Source organism: Stenella coeruleoalba (genome assembly GCF_951394435.1).
Source record: "Stenella coeruleoalba genome assembly, chromosome: 13".
NCBI lineage: Eukaryota > Metazoa > Chordata > Mammalia > Artiodactyla > Delphinidae > Stenella > Stenella coeruleoalba.
Window position 1 is genome coordinate 35,095,912 of NC_137159.1, and position 18,292 is coordinate 35,114,203.

An 18,292-nucleotide genomic window follows, 5' to 3' on the forward strand; every position below is an offset into this window, starting at 1 on the left:
CTCTCAGTAAAACCGGCTCAGCCTGGAGATTTCTTTTTCAGTAGCTATTTAATTACAAATTCCATTTTTAAATTAATTATAGGATTACTTAGGTTATCCATTTAATCTTGGCTGAATTTTGGTAACTTGTGTTTGAGAAATAGGTCAATTTCTTCTATGTTTGGAATGTCTGAGCATAAACTTGTTTTTACTATTGCCCTATTATCCTTTTAATAACTACAGGATCTGTTGTGATATCCTCTGTTTCACTCTTGTTATTGGGGATTTTTGTATCTTTTTTAAATCTTTGTCAACCTTGTTAGAGATTTATCAATTTTATTAATTTCTTTTCAATAACTAACTTGTTTCATTCATTTTTCTGTTATTTTCCTGTTTTTAATTTCATTTATTTATGCTCTTTATTATTTTATTCTATTTGCTTTGCATTTATTTTGATCTTCTTTTCCTAGTTTCTGGAAGTAGAAACTTTGATTATTGATCTGAGACCTTTCCTCTTTTCTAACACAAGCATCTAGTGGTATAAATTTCCCTCTTAGCACTGCATCCCACAAATGTTGATCTGTTGTTTTCATTTTTATTCAATTCTATGTGTTTTTAAAATTCCTTTTGATGGTTTCCTCTTTGACCTATGGGTTGTTTAGAACTGTGTTGTTTAATTTCCAATATCTGGAGATTTTTCTGTTGTCTTTTTATTGTTTCAAGCTTGATTCCATTATGGTTCAAGAAAATAATATAATTTCAATTATTTTAAATTTTATAGTTTGATTTATGATTTAAGATATGGTCTATCTGTCACATATGTAGAGAACAAACATGGTTACCAAGGGGAGAAGGGGGGATGGGACGAATTGGGAGATTGTGATTGGCATATAGACACTAGTATGTATAAAATAGATAACTAATGAGAACCTACTGTTTAGCACAGGGAACACTACTCAGTGATCTGTGGTGACCTAAATGGGAAGGAAATCTAAAAAAGAGTGGATATATGTATACATATAGCTGATTCACTTTACTGTACAGCAGAAATTAACACAACATTATAAAGCAACTATACTCCAGTAAAAATATTTTTAAATAAAATAAAATGAGAAAAAAAATATGGTCTATCTTCTCACAGATATAGAGAACAAAACAGAGGTTACCAGTGGGGAGATGGGGAGAGGCAACATGGGGTAAGGGAGTGGGTGGTACAATCCACTGAGTATAAAATAGGCTCAAGGATGTGTTGTACAACACGGGGAATATAGCCAATAGTTTGTAATAACTGTAAATGGAAGGCAACCTTTAAAAATTGTATAAAAATTTTCTTTAATTCTTTTAAAAGAAAGGGGGAAAATATATTGTTTATCTTGGTGAATGTTCCATGAGTGCTTGAAAAGAATGTATATTCCACTATTGTTGGGTGAAGTGTTCTATAAATGTCAATTAGATCCTACTGTTTGACGGTTTGTTCAGGTCTTCTGTAGCCTGGCTGATCTCTGTCTACCAGTTCTATCAATTGCTGAGAGTGAGGTGCTAAAATCTTCCATCACTGAATATTTCTCTCCATCCTAGTCCCACCATCCAACCAAGGATCCAATACTTCTCTTTCTGGAACTTCATCCTTGAGTGGTTCAAGGAGGAGTAGTCACTCCTTAAGAGATTACTGGCATTTTCAACTAAGCCCCTGAACACTGGTGAAACATGGTAAAACTCAAACTTGGGACTTGCTAGAGGTAGATGCCAGAAGAGATGCAGCTACATATCAAAGCTGGGCCAGGAGGCAGCAGATGATTCAGTTAGGCAAAGCAAAGTCAGATCCAACCAGTAAGCTGAGAGTTGTGACCAGTCAAATCAAGCAGCCAACAGCCAGGTCTTAACCAATAACCATAGTCAGGAACCAGCCAAGAAGCTCAGGAAGTATCAGGACTCAGGACCTAAGGAGGACTTGCGGGGTCCCATTGAATTTCATCTGAGCCTTGATGGCCTAGGACTACTCTGAAAGAGTCAAGGAGCCCCTTCCTGGACATGCTTTTGTTTCTTTAGAGTTATCCATAGCTTCTAAAGTAACCCAAAGAATGAATTACTAGTCGGACTCTTGCCAGCATCAGCAACAGAATGATGGGGAAGATATTTTGAGGTGCATTTCCTGGATGTCCTAAAATCGTACACCATGAGTCTCATCTTGTTGGATCTGTACATCTCATTACATCATTCTGGTCAGGGACCAGAAATAGAACAGAAATGCCTATTGAAGAAACATCAAGGCAAGAGTCAGAAAAAAGAGTGTCTCTGAGAAAAAGGATAAAACCTTCTACAATGTCAGCTGATGAACAGAATATCTAATAACTCACAAACTAATTATCTCAGACTTCAAAGAGGCAGAAGACTGGCATTTTCTAAAATTTGCCATCGTAACCATTTCTAAGTGTACAGTTCAGTGGCATAAGTACATCCACGTTGTTGTGCAGCATCACCACTCTCCATCTCCAGAACTTTTTCATCTTCCCAAATTGAAACTCTGTACCCGTTAAACAATAATTCCCCACTTCCCCCTGCCCCAAGCCTCTAGCAACCACCGCTCTACTTTCTTAGAAGACTCCCATTTTGATGGACCTTCACACTTAAACTACCTTTATTATTTATTCAATTGGAGGTAACTAATAATGCTGACAATATTCTTAGCCACATTGGCAAACTGCTAGTGACTCTTATCCTTGGACACCACTATTCCAACCTACGTGACAAGAAACCCAGTTCAAGACCCTGCCCTTTTCCTGCAAGTCTGGGGAAGTGTCTGTCCTGAGATGCACAAAGGCACTCTGCCTGGGATCTGGCCTGGAGCAGGGCTCTCAAAGTGATGTAACAGCGCCCTGGACAGACCTAGAGGCAGAGGCCCCTGGCAGCGCTGACAGCTCTGCTTCCTTGCTCAGAAATGGGAACCAGCAGTTTGCCACACCTCACCACCACCTCGAAGTCAGCTATGCCAGGCCTTCCCACTGCACCACCCATGGCTCCATCCCAGGCAAAGACAGAGTTGCTGGCCTCACCACATTTTCCTCTACAAGGGCTCAGAATTCCCCCTTCTAAGGCTTACAGATGCTGCCATAAAGAAGATCCAGGGCACCTTCACCACCCTTCACATACCCCGCGTGTCCAAAAAAAAAGATGAAACAGAAAGCCCCTGCATGAGATTACTGATTTACTCCATCACGTATTTTTAAACGAGGCACAGAACCGACATTAAAATAGAGTGGAACCAGGGCATTCGCATAAAGCACCGATCCCACCGTCAAGGAAAGTCTAAGTACAGTGAATGGGATCACTGTGCCCCATCACACCAAGACACTACGTAGCGATAATGTGCTCCTGCAATTCAGTGCTGGGCCCTCACAGTACAGCCAGGACTGTAATGACTATAATGACCTCCCACTGCTACTGTGTCTTTAATTAAGTCTTTATCAGTAGGCATTTGCCACTTAAACCTAACTCACTGTAACTACGGCAGCGTATCATCTACATTTTCACAAAGAATTACTGAAGCATATTTCTGTCACAAAGATGAAAGGGAATATTTTCATTCTAGCGCCATTTGCAGACAAGCTGCATAAAGAAAAATCAAGCTGTCCTTTAGCAGCACCTTCTGACAACTGAAACTCAACGGGAGAGATGCCGAGGGATTTTGTGTCTGTGTGTTTTAGCTTCGCTGGGTTTCTTTCTAGCACAACTCCACTTCCTGTCTACATAAACTATGGGAAAAGAATGACACCATATTAATAACACACTTGATTACATAAACTGTCTTGAAGTGGAAAGTGCTGAGAGGTTCATGTGAGGCCCAGAGATGCTAAGTGAGTTGTCTCAAGTCACACAGTGGGTGATTCACCGAAGCTGGACCACGACTCACACCTCCCAGCTAGATGCTCTTACCAGTCGCAGTGAGGCCGCCCACGGAGCTGGAAAAGCCCATTTTACCCAGCAAGACGCACCAGAAGTACCCTGGGCCTGAAGAGACCACATTCCAGATTCAGGTTTCCAGTCATAATCACTTCCTTACATCAGCACTAAAGTGAGGGCTCAGATGGCTTTTTGGCAGAGCTCAGCCCAGTGGGCCAGAAAACCCTGTCAGAAAAAGCTGCGCCAATTCAAGGCCTCACCGTAGATTTTAGCCGAGGCCTCACCCTGCAGAGCTTGCCTCTTGGTGAGGGAAACCTGAGCAGACACATTGGTCCTCACTCCTCTGAGGGCACTTGAGTCACTCAGGACCCAGGGAGAGCCCCCTCACGTCACCCTACTGGCCAAAAATCTGACCGCACAGGCCTCTACCAAGGGGCCAGGCCACGGTGGTGTCGTTATTGGTGCTTCTGCCCATCACAAAAAAACCTTTTGGCTCTAAAACCTGCTCCTCCAAAGGACATAAATCTTTCCAGAACTGGGGAAGGGCATTCACAGCATTGGGGTAGGTGCTGACAGGACAGAAGAGCCCCAAGCCCAAGAAAGAAGAAGGGGAGAAGTCCAGGGGAGGGAGGCTGGAAGGTCCCTGGGGTCCGAGTGGCACCGCTGTAGCAAGAGCTCACGGGCACGCAGTGGTCCCGCAGTGCTGCTCTACTTCAGCGGATCTGTGGGTACCAGAGACGTCGGTGACTTTCTGCATATTTATTTGAGGGATTCTGACCAGCTGGGGAAACGTAAAGCTGCCACTAACTGCCACCTTTTTCAGTGTCATCTTTGGCCACAAAGCCTCCCCCTTCTCCTTTTGGTTCTAATTTCATTTTTAACAACAGAAAGGTTTTAGCTGGACACAGAAGAACTGAAAATGAGAACAAAATGGAGAGGGAGGGAGGAAACATGCTCCCTGGAGGAAGTGGTGGGGGGGGTGGGGATGGATTCTATTCAAATTCCTTCTACATATTTGCACCCGCTGGGGAGTGTTCCCCATTTTCTCACCTTGGGCAGAGAAGCCGGCTGCAAAGGGGCAACCCAGCTTAGGGGTGACCACTGCTGCTGGCTTGCTTCTACTACCGCATTGCCCCCATGGAGGCAGCCAGGCCCACACCGTCAGCAGAGTCCACCTTCAGATAAGAAATCTGCTTGTCCAAATTGTCACCAGGGGCCTGCAGGCACCTCTTTGCTTCGCTTGTCCGTCCTGGGCTCACCACTGACCGGGGACCACTGCTGTTGGAAGACTGGCCGCAGTGTCTGCACGCAGCCAGGATGCATCTCGGCTGGTGCCACGAGGGCTCTGACCACGATGGGTCTGTGTGGATGAGGACCACTGCCGCTGTCTTCAGCCCACACCCAGGCCTCCTCAGCCCAGTCTGCTGCTCTTACAGGAAGCTTAGGCTGATGATTGTTTCCACTAATGCTCTCAGCGGCTACTTTTTATCTGACAAGGGACTCAGCCAAGTGATGAAAGACGTAAGCCAAAATCCACTCCATGCCTCCATCATACAAATACTTGGCTTTCCCGGGGCCAAGACGCCTTCTAGTGACTGACACGTTTCTAAGTTCTTTACCACTCCCTCCTGTGGACATGTTAGAATGTTTCTCTGGGTAAATGCCAAGATCCTCCCTGGAGGGCGAAAGAATTGTCAGAAGCACAACTCCTATCAGACAACCTGACATTATCATACGCCTAAAATAACATATTCACTAGGAAGAATCTCTCTTAGACATTATTTTCACCAAACGTGGAGGTAATTCCCATTCCCAAAACATGGAACTGAGCCCAGAGCACTTCATAAATATTTGCTGAATATAAATGAATGATGCATGCATAAATGAATAAATGAATTTTTCTCTAGAGAGAGACCCAATTTTCTTCTCTATTCCTCTGCCTCTTTTTTTGCCAAGCATCATGCTGTTGATGACTCATAAGAAGTTATGTATCACTTTCCACATGGAAGGTGAAGATACAAATGAAGAGGATAAGAGAAATAATATTTATGACCATGGAGGAAAAAATAAGGATAGGAAAAATGAGATAAAGCTAGGGATAAGGTTAGTTTAGAATACCTGTTCTCAACCTTGTCTGTGCATTGGAATCCCCTGAGGAGCTTTAAAAAGTACTGATGCCAGGGTCCCATGCCCAGAAATCCTGATTTAATTGGTATAAAATGTTACCTGGCCATCAGGATTTTCTTTGAAATGCCCCAGGTGATTCTACTGTACAGCTAAGTTTGAGAAACACTGGTTTACAATACAGCTGCCCTAATGGTCTGCATACTAGCCAGAGGAGACTAGCAAATTTGGCTCTGAGCCTCCTAGCAGCCAAGGTGAAAAGAGGAAAACACTATCCATTGCATTTTCCAGTGTCCATAGGAGAAAATCAAACGGCTTGTTTAGAAGTACAGTTAATCTTGAGACCAGAAAGAGATCTATCTTCATGAAAAGACATGGAAGGAAGCAAGTAATAGCATCTCAATGGTGTCCCTACCGTACTCAATAAATAAATATTTATTGAGCACCTACTAAGAGACTAACTCTGTTCCAGGCCCTGGAGACAAAAGGATTGACAGACTTGAAATTTTCTGTTTAATGACAATTAACAGCTATTATTATTGAGTGCTGTCCTGTGCTAAGCGCTTTACAACCATTGCCTCATTTAATCCTCACAACCACCTGAGGAGGTGAGCATTTCACACTTGGTGGAAACTGAGGATCAGAGCAGGCAACCAACTGCCCTAACATGGCCTGTCCAGTAAGTGGTTCAAGCACTACTGAAATTACAGATGTGTTTATCTTTTGCCCCAATAAAGGTAATCCTGAAGGCATACCAGCATACATAGGACGTATACCATGTTGTTCCTTGTGGCATTGTTTCTAATAGCGAAAGTCTGGAAACAATGCAATAGCGTGCCAGTTGAATAAAGGATGGTACATCCATGCAATGGAATACTGACAGCTGTAAAAAATAAGGAAGACATTTATGTTCTGATGTTAAAAATGCAAAAAACAAGGTTCAAGGCAGTGTATATAGTATGATGCTTTGGGAGCAAAAAAGGAAGGAAAATAATAGCATATATTTATATTTGCTTATATTTTCATTAAAAACCACCAAAAGGAAAAATAAGAATCTAATAACAAAGGTTGTCTATAGGGGTCAGGGAAAAGGCAAGCAAAATGAGTAGGGACAGAAGAGAATAAGACACTAAGCACATATATTTTTATAGTTTTTAAATGTTCAAACTTGTAAAAATATTACCCATTCAAGAAGAGAAAATAATGAAAAAGAGAACTGTGTGAGGGCCGAAGTCCCTCAACTAGTCAGTGGTAGAGCTGGAATCTGAACCCAAGTCTACGAGCTCCCAAGCCCATACTCTTGACACCATGACGTTCTACTTTCCCCAAGACTCGGGGAAGCAACTTGCCTGCTGTGAGCAGCCAGCAAGGCTGACCTGGTGCAGAGGGCCCTGCTCCCACTCTCAGATCTCTCTCCCTTATCGTGGTTCAGCATCTGGGGCTTCCAGAGCACCAGTTTGTTCAGGCCTTTCTTTTAACCCCCATCAAAAAAGCAGGTATAGTAGGAGTTAGAGTGGGAAGCCATTTTCAAAAAGAGGTAAGCCCCAGCAAAGATAAGCTGAGTGGGTTTAAATGTATGGCCCTTTGTAATCCAAACTTTTAGATTTCATTTGTTTAGGTAAGTCGTGTGCTATAAACCCTCCTGGTAACAAATAACAATACATTCCAAACACATTATTCCTGTTGGCCTGCTTTACGGCCACACTTTGGCCTAGATTAAGGAAAGGACTGCTTCTGCCAAACCAGAGCAAGAATACTGTTCTACCCGGAAGAGAAATTTCAAACAAAATCTAGCAATTGGAGCCTATCTTCACTGATTTGGAATGGAATGTCCTAAAAAACAAAAAAAAAAAGAAAAAAAAAGAAGGGGAGGTAATTTTCTACCATCAATTTATTTTTTCAACTTTGAAGTCATCCTAAAGCTGCCTGAGAAGGTATTTAGAAGAATCATTTTCAACATCTCAGGTTCAGATGGTAGAGCTGTCCCAGATGATACAGCAGATCTGAAAATGCATAAAATTCCCTGATTGCCCACCATGTTGTAGATGTGAAGGAAATGATGGGTGGCCTTGACAGAGCAGATTCTCTTCCCAAGGTAATGCTCCCTGCCTTACAGTGGATTTTGCCTAAGCTTAACCGGTCTCTGTCTTTTTTTCTCGGAGGGTAGGAAAAATGGATCCATCAATGGCCCCTCTTTCTCCTGAACCCAGGCTAGCCACAGTTACTTGGCTTCCAAGAAGGTAAAGCACACTACCTGAGATTTGTGAGTTTCCAGGTCTGGATGGAGAAAAAGAATTATTCCAGGTAGAATTCATGTTGTAAAAGGTGAGCAGATTGACAGTACATTGGACTTTAAGTTCAAGTACGTAGAGCCTGTTTGATACAAGATTATGGAATGAGAGACTATTGTTGTCAGCATACTCCGAGTGCCCCCTTTCTGGACCCATTCCCCCTCTTTTTGTTAATCTGATAATACCTCCTTCTGTCCATTTATGACGTGGGTACTTACTATGTGGTGCTTCCACGGTGTTAGAAATATTTGGGGGGCTGGAGTAAGAGAGCAGACTCCTCAAGAGATCATTCCAACAAAGTATGGTGAGTTCTACGCTAGAGGTGTTCAGAATGAATGAGGAGAACTCAGGTGAGGGGCTCTGGGGGAGGCAGTGGTCAGAGAAGGCTTTCCTAGAGGGGGTGATATTGGCGCCTATGTCTGAAGGTTCCACTGGAGTTAGCAAAGAACTAGATTCGAGTTCAAGCCTCTGCACTTCAAAACGCCACCAGTACCAGGTAGCTTTAGACCATCCCCAGTCCTCATCAATTTACCTGTTCTGTAAGTTTACCTGCCATTTTCTCAGAACCCAGATCTCTGCTAGGATACATGTGTTCAAATGACTTAAGGTGAAGTATTCCCAAATACCGGAAGCTACTATTCCACCACTCCCAAATAGCACTTATATATATACATATATATATATTTTTTTTTTTTTTTGCGGTACACGGGTCTCTCACTGTTGTGGCCTCTCCCGTTGCAGAGCACAGGCTCCGGACGCGCAGGCTCAGCGGCCACGGCTCACGGGCCCAGCCACTCCGCGGCATGTGGGATCCTCCCGGACTGGGGCACGAACCCGTGTCCCCTGCATCGGCAGGCGGACTCTCAACCACTGCGCCACCAGGGAAGCCCAAATCTCCCTTTTTGACCTCAAAAAAATCTGTGCCTGGACCAGGATCAAAGCACCATGCAGGTGGGGCAGAGCCTAATCTGGGAACTTCTCGGGCTCCACAGCCCTCTGGTGACAACCCTACAGTAGCTCCCACCAGCATGTAGTAACAAAAGCTGGTGTTTCCTGACCGCCCTGATCACGTTGGGTGCTATGTGAAACACCTCACCTGCGTCAGACCATTTCACTCTCACAATAGGCTATGGAGGCAGGTACTGCCATTAGCCTTCTCTGAGGAACAGAGCGGTATGGTAATTTGTTCAAGGGCACAACTAGCAGCAAGTGGGTATGAGAATCAAACCCAGGGAGTCTGACGCTGTAGCCTATACATCAGCTACATCTCAACCACTCACAGTGATGAAAAGTGGAGGCTTCAGGGTCCCAGACCTGGGTTTGAATCTCAGCTTCGCCACTTACTTAGTTGATTAACAGTAGGCAAGTTACTCTCTCCAAGCCTCAGTTTTCTCATCTGCAAAATGGGGCCAGTAACAGAACCTACTTCATAGGGCTGTAGGGCATAAATGATGCTGTCCTGGATGTAGAACATTTTGCACGGGGCCTGGCATTTTGCAGATGTTCAGGAATGTTAGCTATTGCTATAATTACACATTTACAAGCTTGTGTATCCCCTCCCCCAATGTCATTGAGGGCAAGGATAGAGATTTTTGGTATCTTTCTCCCCAGGTGCCTGATAAAGTGTCTACCATGTAACAGGCACTTGGAAAATGTTTGTTGACTGGATGGTTCAACAACACTATTTTTCTCTGCTATTTCAAATGATCGAGTAAGGGCCTCCTCTATTTTGACACACAATAGCCTCTTCTTGCTGAATTCTATTCCTTAACATTCAGAAATAAATTATCAAGTGTCTAAAGAGAACATTCTAAAATTCTTAAATTAGCAGAGTTGTATTATTGTTTTTCCCTATAGAAAATGAAAGTCGGCCTCCCTTCACTCTCCCAAACCTCCTTGGGCTCTTGCTTGCATTTCAGGGAGTCCTCACTTTCACAAGTGTAAGGATGGAAACTTACAATATAACAATCCCCAGGTTGAGGAGCGGAGTAGATTTTCCACTTCGTAAAAACATTTCTAGTTTCTTGAAATGCCAGTGATCCCTTTAAACTTCGCTTCCTCCTAGAGAAATTCAAGAAATATTTAGCTCACATGCCATGTTTTTTTGGTATTTTGGGGGGTTTTGTTAATTTATTTATTTTTAAAATTTATTTTCGGCTGCATTGGGTCTTCACTGCTGGACAAGGGTTTTCTCTAGTTGCGGTGATCAGGGGCTACTCTTCATTGTGGCGCGCGGGCTTCTCATCGTGGTGGCTTCTCTTGTTGCGGAGCATGCGTTCTAGGCGCACGGGCTTCAGTAGTTGTAACACGCGGGCTCAGTAGTTGTAGCTAGCGGGCTCTAGAGCACAGGCTCAGTAGTTGTGGTGCACAGGCTTAGTTGCTCTGCGGCACGTGGGATCTTCCTGGACCAGGGCTCGAACCTGCGTCCCCTGCATTGACAGGTGGATTCCTAACCACTGCGCCACCAGGGAAGCCCTCATGTGGCATGTTTTAAGAGCACTTTCCTTTTGTAAAGTGAAGCCTACCCTCCTTGAACTCAGGCAGTTACTCACTCAGCATCACTCGTCCTTCCACACAACCTACACGCACCCTTCCTCCAGCTGAAGAGCACACACTTCATGTCCTACACTCAAGGCTCTACTCTAAGCCAACATCACTTACCTGACACCAAAATCTCCCTGCAACCCCTCCCTATTGCTGGACCCACTGGGCTAATCCTGAACATTCAGCAGACATCCTGCTTAGTCAGTGTATCTGTTTCCTGGGACTGCTATAACAAGGTACCAGAGACTGGGTGCCTTAAAACAACAGAAATTTATTCTCTCAAAATAGTGGAGGCTAGAATTCTGAAGTCAGATGTTGTTAGGGCCATATTCCTTCTGAAGACTGTAAGGAAGCGTCTTTCCTTGCCTCTTCCATCTTCGGATGGTTGCCAGCAATCCCTGTTACTCCTTGACTTCTAAACACCTCATTCTAAGCTTCACCTCTGTCTTCACATAGCCTGATCCCCTGTATGTCTATATCTCTTTGTACAAATTTCCCTCCTCCTATTAAGACCCCAGGCATATTGGATTTCGGGTTTGCCCTAATCCAATATGACCTCATCTTAACTTGAATATATCTGCAATGACCCTATTTCCAAATAAGGTCACATTCACAGGTTCTAGGTAGACATGAATTTGGGGGCACACTATTCAACCCAGCACAGGAAGAGATCAATATGAGTAGAGAGATTCAGCAGTTACCAGTGGAGTATGATTTGAAAAGTTTCAAGATGAAAAGCCTTCTTCCCATCCATAAAAAATGTACAACAGTTCCTATATTCCACCATTAGAAAGTTTCCTTTTGTTCCCAATGCTTTTCTAGTGCCAAATAAAATAAAAGCAAAACCTGCACTGTTGGCTTCCCTGGTGTCGCAGTGGTTGAGAGTCCGCCTGCCGATGCAGGGGACACAGGTTCGTGCCCCGGTCCGGGAAGATCCCACATGCCGCGGAGCGGCTGGGCCCGTGAGCCATGGCCGCTGAGCCTGCGTGTCTGGAGTCTGTGCTCCGCAATGGGAGCGGCCACAACACTGAGAGGCCCACGTACCGCAAAAAAAACAAAAAAAAACAAAACCAACCTGAAATGTTGCAAACGTTGTCTGGAGGGATGGCATTCATAAATGATTATCATCTCACACCTCAGTGGTCATCAGCTGCTTTTTAAGCATAGTAGGCAGCAGAAGCAAGGTTCTGTCAGAATGGAGCCTGGATCTGTGACTGGCAGGGAGCAGGTGGCACAGGAAGCCTAGGAAACAAGGACAGACATGGCTTTAGTGCCCACTTGGGAAAAACTTCCATGTCTCAGGGAGCCCAGAGCACCAGAGTCCAGCCACCATGAGGGGGCAAGAAGCAAGTGGAGGTCATATTCGTGCCAGTTCACATTCATTGAGCATCTATGCCATGTACCATGCTCAGTGCTTCTGCACACATCTCATTCAGACCTGGGCAGGGAAGAACCTTCCATCTCCCAGTTCTCCCAGATGAGAAAACCACAACTCCAGAGAGTTAGGTAGCTTGAAAAAGGTTGGGAAATAATGCCCAAGTTCAAGCCCAGGTGCTGACATCTTTTGCCACTTTGCAGAGGAGAGAAGAGGTAACAATGCACGATTTCAGGGCTCACTTCTGCTGGGAGCTGGTCCAGCTTGAAGCTCACTTGGGTTTGTTCTTCTTCACTTCTGCTTTTAAACTGGTAGCCATTTTCTATTGCATTTCCAATTTGCTTCTGTGTGTTATCTTGGAGAGAGGGAGAAAGAGAATATATGGGTCAATATAAGCAGACTCTTAAAAGCTTATACTTTATCATTGTAATAATCATAATATATTTTATTTTACAGCCACTCATAACTGAAGCCTTGGGCACCCTAACAAAAATAGCTAAAAGAAAAAAGGAAATTATATTAAACAAAGGAAATATGACTATAAAACCCCGATAGCCAGGGAACTAAATGAACAACATAAAACCTCCAAACAACAAAACTACAATGAAACCAAGGGGGGATAGAAACCTTTTCACGAGATTTACCCTGAAGGATCACGCTGTGAGATCACATCTGTTTAAAGCACCATAATTTATCGATATGACATCAAACCAGGAACCAGCCATTGTAAACCTTTCCCACAGAAACTCAGAAAACTAACCAGGTGGTCGATAGGGCAGGGGCAGGGGGGTCTGTAGCATATAGCTGCGGAAACAATGGCTTTAAAATTTTATGTTCAAATACATCTATGTGAAGTTCCAAATCTTGGTACTGAGATGCAAAAATTAGTTCATTCCACAGGTAAGCAGAATTTATAAATGAGACTTTTATTTAAACAATTTTTTTCTGAGATAGGTCCTCCATTAGTACTCACTGATGGCTTCTCAAACTGCTGCATTAAATGGACTGTTTTCAAGAATGGATCCTCTTCAGAATAAGCCGCTGAGTCGCAAGTTATGAAAATCTTTGGAGCAGGATAAAGTCCCTTTCATTTGTAAAGCAACTGAGTTACTAAGCCTATCTCCCATTCTGATGTTACAGCCACTTCAAAAACAGAAATTCCTGCTGACCGTGACACCACCATAAACATTGAGGGCGGTATTTCCCCAAGCAATGGCTTCCCACATCCTTCCTACACATTTTCCTATTAAACATGGGAAGTAGAACCCGCTGAGGGAAAGTGTTTAGAAGATTTGTAGGAACTCTACTCAATTCTCTGTAATGACCTATATGGGGAAAGAATCTTAAAAAAGGGTGGATATATGTATATGTATAACTGATTCACTTTGCTGTACAGCAGAAACTAACACAACATTGTAAATCAACTATACTCCAATAAAAATTTAAAATAAAAAAAAGATTTATAGGATTAGAATACCCTAAGTGTTGACAAAACTCCTTGGTTGACAAAAACAAATAAAATATTAAAATGGTGAAAGCCACTTGGTGCCTATGAAAAAAATGTTTTTAAAAATATTTGTTCATCCTCCCGAGTACTTTCTAGATTGGAGTAGATCTGGCCGCATGAATTAGGGCATTCATAGCAGAAACATGACTCTAGAGCCCAGTGAAGCTTCAAGAGTAAAGCAACTGAGAGAGGAGTGCAGAGAGGGTAGCAGAGGTGGCATCACCAGGGAAATGTGATGATGCAGAAGGAGTCACACATGTTAGAGAATCAGCCCAGCCTGGGTTCTCACCCATGCCCTAGTGCTTTGTAGCTGGGTGACCTTGGATAAGTCACTTAACTTCTCTGGGCCTTCTTTTTCTCATCTATAAAATGAAGAGAGATTGCTAAACAAACTCTGCTCTTTTTATTTTATGGAAGCCCTTGAAGTTCTTTGAAGGAATAACCCGGGTCTCCCGGCTAGCTCTCAGCCACATTATTCAGTTCAAAGAGCAAGCTGTGGAATGCTACACATAGAATGATACTATTTGCGTTTGGAAAAAGAAGCCACTGAAAGAACACTGGGTGATTTCTGCAGGCCCATGGACATATATGTGAGAATACAGAAGAGTAGAGACCAAAGCACATGGGCCAAAGCACCAGGTGGTCTCCAACGGGATCAGCCCTGGATTGAGCCTTGGGGAGTGAATGGGGGCCTCATTATTTACATATTCAGAAGAGACTATATTTATATATTGCTTATACATGAGAAAAGAAAACTTCTATGTGGCCAATAAAAACTAACTCTAGGTTTTTTCAGGGAATATAGTAATTTTAGAAGAATCTCTGCCAATCAATAAATGAGAGCAGGTATTAAGATGAGGCCAAAAGGTAGAGAACCCAGCGTTCTATGTAGAAAGACATTAAGTAGGATTTCCCTTACTGAGCTGAAAATTGAAAGAATTGGCTCCAAACCTATTTGGAAATAAACCCTGTAAGGCATTGATATGTAAAGTGGATTTGCAGCTGGGACTGAGGAAGTTCTGTGATGGGTTGAAAACCTAGATGGGGTTCCCTATGTCCCAACATGTCAACCAGGGGGCCACCAACCTTGCCTTCCACCATGAAACGGCCAGGCATAGGACACACACCACATGGTTGATGCCTGACCCTCTGCCCCCGCCACCACCAATATTAATCAGGCCCTTTGGTACTTTCTCACTTGGAAATGCGGAGTCTAAGTGAGACTGATGTTAATCCGGGAGAGTTCAGAGTCTTGCTCTTCGGCATTGCTCAGTTTAAGCATAAAGAGCCTCTGTGGGGCTTCCCTGGTGGCGCAGTGGTTGAGAGTCCGCCTGCCGATGCAAGGGACACGGGTTCGTGCCCTGGTCCGGGAGGATCCCACATGCCGCAGAGCGGCTGGGCCCGTGAGCCATGGCCGCCGGGCCTGCGCATCCGGAGCCTGTTCTCCGCAACGGGAGAGGCCTCAACAGTGAGAGGCCCGCGTACCGCCAAAAAAAAAAAAAAAAAAAAAAAAAAAAGAGCCTCTGTGGACGTTCCTGGAAAGACATTTTCTTCTGTGCATGCCAGAGGTGAAGGTATCACTAGCACACAAAGAGAAGAGAAAATGAAACAACCTCTCACAGCCTGAGATTGCCTGGTGACCCATAGGTACTTCTTAACTTTAGATGTAGAGTAGGAATCAAAGCAAAATTTTATTTCAAAGTAGGTTACCCATGGCTTCAACGGACTCTTATTTAGGTTGGCCAATCAAAGCAAGAAGACTATAGGTAGATGACTGGAGAGATCATTTGGAATTTGCACCAAATTGATTGTGGTGTTTTCTTTCACAAACAACTTTAAGAAATATATTCAACCACATAAATAAAATAGGAAATAATACAGGATCATTGCTCCATGTTTAGCAAAGGGAAAGAGAAAGGCTACCAGGCTCCAAAATACAAGAATATCAGGAGGAAGGGAAGCTTTTCCTTCTTTGTTCAGCCCATTTTGTATAAGTCAGATCCCAGATAAAGCCTCCTTCTGGGAGCAGGTGTTAATGGGTGGATGGACGGCCTGGTGGCCTGTGTGGCTGTCAGTTCACTCGCTCCAGGAATTGGGCTGCACACACAAAGCTTATTTCAGAAGAAAAAAAGTAGGAATTTGAACTAAATTAAATATCAACTCGCTTGGGATAAAATTTTATGTTGCCTCTTTTTCGAACTCTATAATTTGAAAAAATGGAGTCCGTTCCTATTCAATCGGGTGGGCATCACTCAGAAAAAGTTTGAGTTCATTTTATGGGGATGTGTGTCTGCGGGTTTAGCAAATTAGTGCAGGTTTGCCTGTTTTCTGGTGTATGGATCAGTTCCAGATCTGTTTTTAAGCACCAAGCGATTGAAGGATTATTATTTTTAGAATTCATATTCCTTTTTAATCCCCTAATCCGTTCAGGGGAAATGTCCAGATTGTCAACCCAACACAAGAGAAAACCTCAATGAAGCAGCAAGGAAAAAGTACAAAACAATAGACAAATAACCAGGGGATATATTGTTCAGCTTTTGTTGAGCTTGAAATGTGCCAAGTTGGAAATAGGGGAAGAGGTTTGTGATATTCCAGTGGAACATACTGTCACTGTTATAACCAGCCCACGTTCACCGGAGCTGCCAATTATTCCCCAGCCACCATTTTTTTCCTTTAGATTGATCTCCTGCTTGAGGCTGTTTCACACCCATGACTCTGAAGCTTCCCTAGTGGCATGTTGGCTAATTAAGAGCAAAATCCATCTCTTGATGAAATAATGCTACCACTGAAAAGGAATTCTACATTTTTTTAAATTCTTAATCAGGCTGCAAGGAGCCGTATTCTAACACACTTGTATTAAGCATAGGAAAAAGGTCTATAGCTAGCAATTAGCAATGATGAAAAGGACAGCGATTTAAAGCATGTTGCGGTGACATTTTTATCAAATTAAATGAGTTTGCTAGGCCCACCAGCTGCATATGCTTATTGTCATTTACTGTTTGGACAGTAACACATCAGCTATGGAGTATCAGGAGGTGCTGAATTTAATAAGTCATTTTGACACTGGTGTGAAACGAGCAGATCAGCATTCTGAGGAATGTGTTCACACTCTGAACAGACAGGCAGACATTCTAAGCATGCGAGGTGACACCAATCAACAGGAAGAAATGATGAAAGCCAGGCTAGGAAGCAGGCAGCAGCCACAGAGACACACCACTGTGAGGAAAGAAAAAGATATACACACGCACAGGCACACGCCAAACCTACTACTTCTTGATTTAGCTAGACAGAGCATCTAAAGAAGCAAAGATTTTTCAGGTACACTGGAATGTGTACCCATTCTAGACTGTAAATTTTTGTTTATAATTTAAAAACCTAAACGGTTCCTCTATAACAACCACTAGAAGAAGCTGACAGATCTTCAGATATTTTTTTGTCCCTCTCATGTTTGAAACACAGCATCCTATTCAGAAGAAACAAACAAGAAAATTTTACTCTGTGTGCTGGGAAAATAAAAGTTTTGGCTTTTCCTTTCCACCTAATACGTTTGCTGCAAACTGATTGCCCAGCCCAGATAGGACGAGGGAGTGTTACTTGGTTTTGATTTATGGTGCGGTGAAGGTATATGTCGCGTTCAAAACTCTTCCTTGGAACATGAGATGTGGAATGACATTCTGATAATCCCAGGAGCTATTTATGTCGAGGGAGAGATCTGATACCAACGTCTTAACCATGTACCAGGCATGAGAGTTAAAACACACCAGAAGGTCGTTTGCCAATTACCTCTTAAACATGCAGGTGTAATTTACAGCCTAACAAAGGTGACTAGTAATTAGTTCATGGCTTCAGAAGTTTCTAATGCCATCTAGTGGAAATGCTAAAATGTAAATTTGATCACTTACACATCAAAGGGAGCCTAAAATCTCAGATAATACATCATTATGCTGCTGCATATTCAGAAAAACACAATGGCAGAGTCCAATCTAAAATATATCTCAAAAAATTTGCTACAGTGATTTCACATGACTAGAACTTGCCTTGAAAAATGAGACTTGCCCAGAATACCTTTGGATGCCTGTCCACCACCAGTGAAATAATTAGTAGCACTACCCCACACCACTACCATGCATGTAAAATCATTTTGCTCAACACTATTCTTTCTCTTATCTTCTAAGCTCTAGAACATAGAGCTGGACTATTTGACAGATTTTTTTTTTTTTTTTTTTGGCGGTACGCGGGTCTCTCACTGCTGTGGCCTCTCCCGTTGTGGAGCACAGGCTCCGGACGCGCAGGCTCAGCGGCCATGGCTCACGAGCCCAGCCACTCCGCGGCATGTGAGATCCTCCCGGACTGGGGCACGAACCCGCGTCCCCTGCATCGTCAGGCGGACTCTCAACCACTGCGCCACCAGGGAAGCCCGACAGATTTTTTATTATCATTTTGCAAGCATAGTGGGTTCAACAATATCTGAGCTATCTTTTGAAGTAATTGTTCCACTGATTTTAATCTAAAAAAAAAAAGTACAAGAGAAACTAAATACATTTTGCTAGTTTAATCCTAGAAGCTGCTCAG

General features: G+C 43.3%; 1 protein-coding gene across 13 annotated transcripts in view; it reads right to left on the reverse strand.

Moving 5' to 3' along the window:
* MEIS1 (Meis homeobox 1) overlaps positions 1-18,292 on the reverse strand; it is a 964,979-nt gene that overhangs the window by 820,302 nt on the left and 126,385 nt on the right. For 11 of the 13 annotated variants that reach the window (XM_079941540.1, XM_079941543.1, XM_079941545.1 and 8 more), the window contains exons 3-5: positions 12,456-12,568; positions 11,914-12,080; positions 10,253-10,355 (exon numbers count right to left, since the gene is read on the reverse strand). The gene's annotated coding sequence lies outside the window, so the exon portion shown is untranslated. Of the gene's footprint in view, positions 1-8,257; positions 8,444-10,252; positions 10,356-11,913; positions 12,081-12,455; positions 12,569-18,292 lie in introns of those variants that run through there. The other 2 variants (XM_079941542.1, XM_079941529.1) reach the window with 2 other exon arrangements.